The sequence below is a fragment of the Bubalus kerabau genome, chromosome 1 (assembly GCF_029407905.1).
Source record: "Bubalus kerabau isolate K-KA32 ecotype Philippines breed swamp buffalo chromosome 1, PCC_UOA_SB_1v2, whole genome shotgun sequence".
NCBI classification, from domain to species: domain Eukaryota; kingdom Metazoa; phylum Chordata; class Mammalia; order Artiodactyla; family Bovidae; genus Bubalus; species Bubalus kerabau.
The window spans coordinates 121087018-121097799 of record NC_073624.1 but is presented as its reverse complement, the minus strand read 5'-3'; the positions used below and the strand labels follow the sequence as shown (position 1 = coordinate 121097799).

General features: G+C 41.6%; 1 protein-coding gene across 1 annotated transcript in view; it reads left to right on the top strand.

The window, feature by feature from the left end:
- The window catches only part of LGR5 (leucine rich repeat containing G protein-coupled receptor 5), a 129903-nt gene that overhangs the window by 85455 nt on the left and 33666 nt on the right, over positions 1-10782 (top strand). The window lies entirely within an intron of this gene.

Sequence of the window (10782 nt, the reverse complement as noted above, 5' to 3'; positions counted from 1 at the left end):
TAAGTATGTGTTCCCTGTGAAAAAGCCGAGGGTTAACTTTCTAGTGGGATGCTCCACATCCAAACTGAGGCGTGGAGATGGATGGTTGGTCCCCAGAGCATGCTGGATTGTATCGCTGGTTATGTGCTGTTTGTCCTGGGTCCCTTTGCCCAGAACACAACAGACCATGGAGGTGTTGGATGTTGGCAGTATGTGCCGTTATGACACTTGTCTCACAGTTTTGTGATACTTTGATACAAGCATTAAGATTGGACAGAAGAGCATTATAAACTTTAACCACCAGCCACACAGACACAATACTGAACCAACCAAAGGCATCCCTTACCCAGAGTGGAGATTTGGGCTACTGTGAGCTGTTTTAAAGTTTTACTATTATCCCAGATGCAAGGTGTTCTTTTGTTGTTGTTGTTTTTAAAATTTATTTATTTTTTAATTGAAGGATAATTGCTTTACAGAATTTTGTTGATGTTTTAATAATATTTCTCCTGCTTCTTTCAAGCAGGAGAAAATAAAAACGGTTTGCATCAAATGGTCATTACAAACATGCATTCCTTATCCATTGGCCATTCATCTACCATGCATACTTCAGCCTCCATGCTACATTCACAGCAATACAAGTAACAAAGGAGGTGACGCCTGTCTCATCCATGACACCTGGCAGGCTTCTATTCAGCTACCTGTCTAGCTTTTCTTGGACTGCCGTCAACCCTTAGACCTGCACTTACACGTTTTAAAAACTATTTATTTATTTGGCTCTGTGAGATCTTCGTTGTGGCCGTCGAACTCTTTGTTGCAGCATGTGGGCTCTAGTGCCCTGACCAGAGATTGAACCCAGCGCCTCTGGACGGGAGCATGGAGTCTTAGCCACTGGACAACCAGGGAAGTCCTACTCACCCTTTTTCTAATAGTTCCTTTTTTCTCTTTCTTGAATTCACTCTATTTTTCTCCTCTTTATTATTTTCCTTGTTATTCATTCACTCGCAAAGAAGCACTCTGCACTTCCCAGGGGCTGGGAATGCATCACCCCTGTGCATTCCTGGCTTTGAAACTTCTGAAGTGAATTGTTGAATTATCTGGAGAGTCTGAGAGCCTAGGCCTCATCCCAGACCAATTAAAATGAGAACCTCTGTAGGAGACCCAAACATCAGTGATTTCTAAGCAGTTTAATGATATAGTTAAGTGGTTCTTAAGTGAGTATTGGGAAAAATGAGTGTCCTGAGATGATTTGCAAATATCCTCCTGAACTCTTTTCAAACCTGAAATAATAACAAAGCCCGTATTTTGCATTCCAGTAAAGAACCCACCTGCCAATTCAGGTAGACATAAGAGACATGGGTTCGGTCCCTGGATCGGGAAGATCCCATGGAGAAGGGTATGGCAACCCACTCCAGTACTCTTGCCTGGAGAATCTCATGGACAGAGGAGTCTGGAGAGCTGCAGTCCATAGGTTTGCACAGAATCGGACTTAGCACTCGCACACACGCAGTTACACGCGTACCACACAGGAACTAACATGGGGCTTTCCCGGTGGCGCTAGCGTAAAGAGCCCGCTGGCCAGTGCAGGAGACATAAGAGACTTCAGTCTTCAGGTCACGAAGATTCCCCTGGAGGAGGGCATGGCAACCCCCTCCAGTACTCTTCCTGGAGAACCCCACGGTCAGAGGAGCCTGGAGGGCTACAGTCCATGGGGTCACAAGGAGTCAGACACTACTGAAGCGACTTAGCGTGCACGCCCGCATGAACTAATGTGAAATGAAAGTCAAGAGCCTTTTATTCACAAAGTTGGCTTGTTTGTGCTTATTTGAGATAGCTCACATCTCCCCATTTAGTCCTACTGACAGTCTGGGGTAGATGAAGTGAGGAGGCCACATGCGTATTATCCTGCTATCAAATGTGCCCATAGAACAGCAGCATCAGCACCTCCCATGTAGACTTGGCTTCATTGAACAAACTTAAGAAACTTGATATACGTGGAAACTGGTAACCTACTGCAAGGAAGAAACAAATTGTACTCATGTTTCAAGGGATGTGATTTTCACTGGTTCCATGTAAACAACAAATAGTTTGCCTCGTTCACAATGAGAACACATAGGTACATTTGTGTTCTTTGAGCTCTCCTGATGCTTACAAACTGTTCAGCTGGAGTAAGAGGGCAAGTCCGTGTACCCGAGCCCAGCAGCCCTGAGCCTGCCTCTGTATAATACGTACCTTGTACACTAGGTTTCTGACATGGCAGTGACTGCCCAGACACCCGTTGGACTTTTTTGTAATGTAATCAAATATAACTTAATTTCCTTTCTGTTTTTTGGAAAGGAATAGGAAATGTAATCAGAATTCACAGTGAACTGGATTTCACCAAGAAACGTTTGGCATTGTAGTTACTGGAGGACTAGGATCAGATTACAGTGATTTGATGGAATCTCAAAACTTAACCCTCCCACATCCTCACATATATTGTTAAGAAATAGATCACTGAAAAAGAATAAAATCATTGCTTCATTGGCTGACAGTCATTAATGATATTCAAGCATCTTCCTGTCATTAGTGGAAGTTCAGGGTGATCAAAGAAAATGACATATTCATGTCTGTCCAGCTAATATTAAATAGTATTAAGTACTATACTATTTAATATATGTTGATTTTCATGCCAACTCTGCAATAGCGAAACTAATTGTGGAAAATGCACAATTGTAAAAATCATGAGCTGGTAAATAGGAAATGAAAGGAGAATTAAACATATCTTTAGTATTGTCTCTACTCTCCAATTAGGTGATAATCATCTTTAGAGTACAGACATTATTTTAAGACCTGAGAAGAGCATCTAACTCTTGCTGGAATATGAGCTGCCTGAGCATCTCACTGTGACATTATAACCCTTAAGGGCTATAGACACCCTCCTCCTTGAACCCTGTGAAACATCACTAACTTCCCCTTGACTCTTCAGAGTAGGGTTTTGCTACTAATATTCCAAAAAGAGAGTCAGCAGGAAGAGGAGGAGGTGAGGAAGAAGAGGCAGGGCTCATAGTGCTGAGCAGAAAGGAAGGCAAGCCTAGAAGCAGCAGCAGATGCCCCCTGTCAACAGCCAGGAGCCTCTTGGGTTTCAGCCTGAGGATAAAGGAAGTAACAGAAGACAGCGGGGTGTAAACAGATGAAAAGAAAGCAAAGGGAGGTAACCAAGGGGATAAGATTAAAAGATCAAAAGGGTTAAAAAAAAAAAAGAAAAAAAAGCAATGGTTTTAGTATTAGTGACATTATTCCTTCCACTAAAATAGTGTCCAGAAAAATCCACAATGGTCTTGGTTTCGTTTTTCACAATAAGGCCAATACATTAGGTCTATCTTGGGATGGAGGAGCACTGGGAAGTTCTAGAGACTAAGACTTTTGTCTGTTGAGCTATCTGGAGTTGTTTCACACACCACATGCAAACCAGCACCAGTGAACTGTTCTGAGGAGAAAGGGTTTTGCCTTGTCCCCCTCCTCCCATTTAAGCATCGGGAGAGGGGACTGCCCTGGCGCTGCAGTGAGTAAGACTGCACGCTTTCAAGGCAAGGGTGCAGGTTCAAGCCCTGGTTGGGGGAACTAGGATCCCACATGCCACGAGGTCAAGAAAAACAAACATTAGGAGAAAATTACTTTCAAAGGCAAAGCCCTTTTTTCCACAGAAAGAGAGAGCTCAGATTGGAGCCTCAGAATCAGATGAAAAGCAAAAGCAAAATGTGAGCACTTTAAGCAAGACCCGAGGTGTGAAATACTATAACTGCTATTACAGGTTATCTACCAGTTCTATAAGGCACAGATTTGACAATCATATCAGATAGGTAAATAACTAAAAGAGAACACAGATGTTATGGAATGAGAGGTAAAATCAGCTCTTTCATCTCGTGGTGTCACATAAAGTGTAGCTTTGAAAAGTACGTTGGACTAGCGAGAAGCTAAAAGGATGCCAACTCTGGGAAGGCACACTGTGAATGGGGCGGAGCGTCCCCTTTTCTGGGATAATGGGTGCTGGATGAATTGTGAAAAGGCAGATAAAGAAGCAGTAAAGTTTAGGAACAAGACAAGGATAGAATCAGAAATGCTCAAAAGCCGTTCATATTTATTCAAATTCTTACCTGCATCATCTCACTTCACCCTAAAATCAACCTCATGAGATGGGATCTGAGGTCACCCCTTCCTTAGTGATGAGGGAGGAGAAAGTTCAGAGGTGTTACTCAGCCTCCTGAAGGTCATTTGTCCTTTAACGGAGTCAGGCCAGAGGGGAGTAAGACCTCTGGCCTTTCTACCTCGAAAGTCTTCCTATTTTATCACTGTTCTGTCCTGCCTTCCTAAGAGAATCCTACTGCAGAGAATGAGCACACGACAAAATGTGCTAACAGGAGGGAAAGGAACCTGATGGGAACACAGAGTCGCTCTAGGCATGTGGTCGTGGAGGTTCAGGAAAGAAATCCATAAATTGATGATGGGAAGAGAACAACATTGATTCATGTGAGGGCCAGTCAGAGCTTTTTCAGTATTTTCCTGAGCATTTGATTGTCCGTTCCCTCATTTCCTGGGAGGTGGAACTTGTCTCCACTTTCCTGATGAAGGAAACCATAGATGAGAAAGGGAAACTTGTCCTTACTGCAAAGGGAAAAGTTGATTAGACAAAGGCAAGAGGGAAGAACTTTCCAGCAAAGGGAACAGCGTGTGCAAAACTTTGTAGTGAGGGTGTGGGGAGAGGGGAACTGGTCCACTGAGAATCAGAGACAAGATTAGCATGGCTGAAGCTGAAAGAGCAAGGCAGAAGTGCAGCAAGAGCCTGGTGAGGCAGGTGGGGTCCAGACCCCCTTGAAAGCACACTGGGACATGTTGTGGATTTTAGACTTTATTATAAAAGCAGTGAGAATCCACTGGAAGATTTTGAGCCAGAAAGGGCATGACTGGATCTGTGTTAATGAAATAGCCTAAGAGAGAAAGGGGAAGTTTGTCAGGATGCGGGCAGTAAAGATGGAGAAAGGGAAATGGATTTGAGAAAATTTTAGATCACATTACCAGTATTTGGTAATGAATTGACTATGAGGAATGAAGGAGAAAAATGTGTAGAAGATGTTCCCTAACTTTCTGATTTCTATAATCACGTGCTTAATGAAGCTTATCACGGAGATAAGAAATGCTAGTAGAGGACTATATTTGAGGAGATGAGTTTGGTCTTGAACATTTTCAAGACCAGATGTCTTATCTGAAGAGGAACAACTCAGTAGAGATATCACATAGGCAGTTTGAAATCCAGACCTGGATCTCAGAGAAAAGTGAAATTTAAGTTAGGTCCTTCTACCATGCATTTCCTGTTACCTAATACTTTATTGTAGTGATTTGATTGACTACTCTTTAGAAAATATGCTCCATAAAGATTGCAACATGTCTGCCTGGTTTATTGCTAGATCTCCAGCACCACATATTGTACCTGCAAAGGAAGTACCCACAAAATATTTGTCGAACTGAGCCAACACCTCAAACTCTAAGTGATGTTCTAAACAGCTGCTCAGGCTCAGCTGATCCCCCCACTTTGACTGTGGCCTGCACTTACTGGTCTCCCTGGCTCTCAACTCGTAGCTCTGTACTCTGGTTTTCCTACTGCCTTTCCTGAGCTGTACATCCCACTGTTTCCTTGAAGGGTTTAGAAGTTGATCTACAAGATTTAGCTCTACAAGATTTAGCTTTCCCATTGTTTTAACCCCACTGCAAGAACTCCCCACTTCAAGAGAAGGGTTCAGAGAAGAGTAATAAAATTAAGTCTCAGGTTGGGGAGATTTGGATAGGCAGGAGTAAGAAGTTGTTCCTGAAGACAAGGCTCAGAAGCACTGTGGGGGGCTTCCCTGGTGGCTCAGTAGTGAAGAATCCACCTGCCAATGCAGGAGACGTGAGTTCAACCCCTGGACTAAGCCTGTGCTCCACAACTGCTGAGCCTGTGCTCTCGAGCCCAGAACCGCAACCATTGAGCTCACGTGCTGAAACGACCGAAGCCCACATTCCCTGGAGCCTCTGCTCCACAATGGGAGAAGGCACCTCTCTCCTGAACCAGAGAGAAGCACAGCAATGAAGAGCCAGCACAGCCAAAAATAAATAAGGACGGAGCTGAGGAAGGGACTTGAATGGGACACAGAAATAAGAGAAGTTTGGCTAGATAAGGTGGATACGCTCTGAATGTCAGAACAAGAAATTGGGATTTGAAAGGAATGGCAATGTGGAAGAGCTGTGGGTCCTAAAGGGCATGACATAGAGCCCCGTTTTAGGGAGACTCATTTGGCAGCAGCCTTCAGGATTAATCAAAGAGATAAGAGATCAAAGGCAAAAGGACCAGCTAGAGGCTGTTGCATAATGCAGGTGTGAAGAGATAAGACACTTTACTAGGCCGTGGAAGTGGACAATCTTGGAGATGAAGATAAATGGAGAAACCTTGGAGAATGATTGTCTGGAAAGCAATGGGAGATGACCCCCAGATTTCAGACTCTGCTGATAGCTGGGAGACTAATGGTGCCCCTGACAAAAAGGAGGTCTTTGTTTTCTATGGAGAAAAATGAAACGAAAGAAGTTAATACTCATGGTACTTTTGTTCTGGGTCATCTTCCTGTTAAAAAATTCACAGCAGTGGTAACCTCTGAGAAACTGAGCAGCTTCATGTAAATTGACTTTAAAATATGTTTCTCATTGGAATCTTGTACTTCCCGATGATACCAAAGAGACAGAAGTTTGATTCTGCTAGACACTTGATCCGGTGTGAGATCACTTGTCTCGTTCACTTCAGAGACAAGTCAGCTGACTAGTCTCTAAATTATTATACCTCCATAAACCTGTACACCTTCTCTCTCCCCAAGTTGCAGAGATGGAAAAAACCTTTTTACCTTTTCAGACGTAAGTCTAAAGCAAAAATTTTTCTTTCTGGTTTACATTAAGTTTATCAGTAAATAAGATGGAAAATAGAAAGATAGAAGCAGAAATTCCCATGTAAGCAATCATGGTGTTCATATGAATTCATATGCTTATATCTTCCTAGGTTATAGGTGGTAAATTTCACTAGAAAGTTGAATTCTACATTGTCATCACTTCATAAATATTAAAAAAAAATAACAAAAAGTGACTCATTTGATTATGAAGAATTCATATAAATCAATACAATCTATAAGAGTTCATGTGGATAAAATTCTATCTTGATAGTATTATTATCAAAATGATCTGGCAAATTCAATTCCAATGACCGACTGGTTCCAATGCAATAAAATTTCTAAGCAGTAAAATTTCACCATAACAAAACTTGAGGGATTTAGTCAAATTGTGTCCTATACAAGCTTAGAACTACATGCTTTTCATTTAGTAGCAAAAATAAGATAATCATTGAAACTGCTCTCATTTCTTAAAATGTTATAAATGAACTAAATCACGGTGCTAGTTTGACTCCCAGGAATTGTTCAAAGTGGTCTCCTCACAAAATGTACAAGAGAGTTGATCATTTATTTAAAAGAAGAGAAATGCTCATCCAACTATAAAACAGCTATGTCAAAAGCTGTGCTTCATAGGTCCGTTTATTGGAAGAGTCCCCGTAAGCTGTATTAAACGTGCAGCTGCAACATTCTGCACACTTTGCCCTTTTTCCCCTCGAGTCATCCATGTTAATAATTGACAATACTACAGTCATCTCAGATGAGAATTAGCCAAGATCAATGGCTTATCTTTTGACTAACGCTTTCTTCCTTGTAGTTAATGGCTTATCAAAGATATTCTCAAACAAAGATATAAGTTTGTGTTATACACCGGACAAGGTAGCATATACAAGATACACGTAAAGGTCTAGAGAAACAGTAGCTGGAGTGACCTCATCAATTCACTAATCCCTACCATAATGCCATCTATAAAGCAAAAATTCCTTTCAAGAGTGTGGAATGGATTAACATCATGTTCCTTTTAAAAGCGAAAAATTGCAAAATTAAGCTTTTTTGCATGGAAACAATAGGGAAGAACTTCAGAGAGAAGGTAAGAAAATAACTTTTTTTTTTTGCTTTTTCCTGACATTAAAAATTGATTTTTTTTTTTTTTTTTTTTTTGCCCATTACCTTTCAGTTCTTCCTCACATAGGATACATTGATATTACGGAACTGTATTCACAATGAACATGCAGATCTGTTTTATCTTTCATTTATATAATACCGGCTAACGTTCACCCCTGCACAGTTCCAGCTGCCCGGAACACTGAGCCACCTAGCTTCCTTGTCTTCCTTTCTGGTCACATCTACCAAGTCACCCTGTTTGGTCAGGTTACTTATTTAATTAATGTCCTTCATCCCAGGCCTTGCTCCACCTCCCCACACTTCTTCCTAGCACGCGTCCTTTCTCACCCCATGACTACACCCACCTTGGTCACTTCCTGTCCCCTAGCTCCTCCTGCACTCGGCTACCAGCGTGACCTCCCCACAGCACACCCATTATCAGTGTGTCTAGTCTTCCGCAGGCAGCACGACACACCCACCCCAGAGGAATATTTTCACACAGATCTTAAAGAATGCTTGAGGGGGGTGGGGGTGGTGGCAAGACATTTCTCACAGGGAAGTAACCCAGAAACTTCCTGGGACTGAAGTTATCCCGCCTCCAAATGCTTACCTTGGATATTCAAAGTTATTGAAGCCCATCAGGCTGAAGTGGATGGTCCTGAGCAGGTGCCAGTGATGAGAAGACATGACCCAGGGCCCTGAGAAACAGCCCCCTCGGCCCAGCAGTTAGTCCAATAAAACCCCTGTAGGCATCTGTGGAGCCCCCGCCCTCCAGTCCTCCCGCAAAGAAGAAGTTGTTTCAACATACACCCTAAGTCAGAACAGATCCGTTTCTCATCGGTTGTGGTCCTCTAAGTGACGTTGCAAAAGCTCATACTTAATAAAAATTGTGTTCTGGCATCAGATGATATCTTCTTTTTCCTCAGCCACTTTCGCCTTTGAGGCCTTTTTGGACCTTTGCTAGAATAACACAAAAGATTTGTGCATCTCCTTTTCTCTGTGAGGGAAGCCTTCCTATAACACCAATCAAAACATGCACTTTAAGGATGTACAGTGAGTGGAAGATCAGTCATCCTGCCGGTTCACATGACAAAAAAAAAAAAAAAAGGCAATCTACTATAGAGATATTTGACATTACAAATGATTAAGGCCTTCAGAAAAAAAATAAAAGAAACTTTGGGAAAGCGAGGAATGATGCCATTTCCTAAATGCGAAACTTTTTCTCACATAAAAAGCCTATCATCTGTAAAGTGATTTACCACTTACAAAATCCTTCCACATACGTTTTTCTCATTTAATTCCCATAATAATTTTGTGACCTGCTGTGATACTGCTTTACAGATATGGAAATTGACCCTCAGAGAAATTAGTCAGGATGCTCCCTGATCTCAGAATTAATAAGTGACAATCTTGAGTTAAATCTGTGTCTTATTTCTCCTAATTCAGTGCACTTTCCAGTTTCCCATACATTCCTTATGTAGGTGGTTCCATGCAACTTTAAGAAGTAGAGTGAAATGTTATTTTATCTATCATTTTCTGTAAGTTATAAGGAACAAAGGGTGCATACAATGCGTGTGATTTCCCATATAGTCATTACTTTTCTTTTTTGTTTATTTATTTTTTAATTGAAGGATAATTGCTTTACAGAATTTTGCCCTTTTCTGTCAAACCTCAACATGAATCAGCCATAGGTATACATATTCCCCTCCCTTTTGAACTCCCCCCCATCTCACGCCCCAGCCCACCCCTCTAGGTTGATACAGAGCCCCTGTTTGAGTTTCCTGAGCCATACGGCACATTCCCAATGGCTATCTATTTTACACATGGTGATGTAAGTTTCCATGTTACTCTCTCCATACATCTCATATTGCATTTCAAGATCATAATTAAGAGGTTTGTTTGTCGGAAAGAAGGTGGGGCCATGTTAAAGTGTTTTATTTTGCTATGCCTAACTGCTTGCAGGCTTTATGCTGCTTCTGCCACATTATCAATGGATATTTCAATGCCAAGACTGTTGCCAGAAACTTTCTCTGACAATGTGCCATCTACCATATGTCATCACTTCTCCTTTGCCTTCAGAGTGAAGACGTACTATTCAGTAATGTAACAGGAACAAAACTATTCACCCTCTGTGATACTGACACACACACACGTAATGATAATACTGGAGGCTGGAAAGGAAGGGTGACTTGTTAAGTCTGTTTGCAGACACCACTTCATTGTTTCTGTTACAAGGGATGAAAGAGTAGTCTGCATGTCTCAGAACTGAAATTTACTGACAGGTGGCACTCATGTAACCAATGTTTGACTAAGGGAAAATGTGAGTTTCTTCTTTTTTTCTGACTGGTTTCTATGTCAAAGCACAAAAACACCAACTGTTAACCCACTTCAAGCAATAATAATGTAAAATCATTAAGGGGCTTTATAGTTTACAAAGTCTTGTTGTATTATTTTCTTTAATCATAAAGCCATCCATTAGATAGAGCAGTTATCCCCAATTTATAGATGTGAAAGCTGAGGTCTGTTGACTTGGCCATGGTCTTATAGCTGTTATTTGACTTGGACTCAAAATTTCTCATCCCAAGTCTCTTCACTTTTTCACAGATTCTGAGATGACTGAACACACACACACACACACATACACACACACACACATCCTTGTGACCTGCAGGAAATAGGAATGATGACAAAGAAAGCCTGAAAAAGTGGAGTTATATACATAGTTATTTTTGCTGCTTCTGACATTTCTACATGTGTTTTC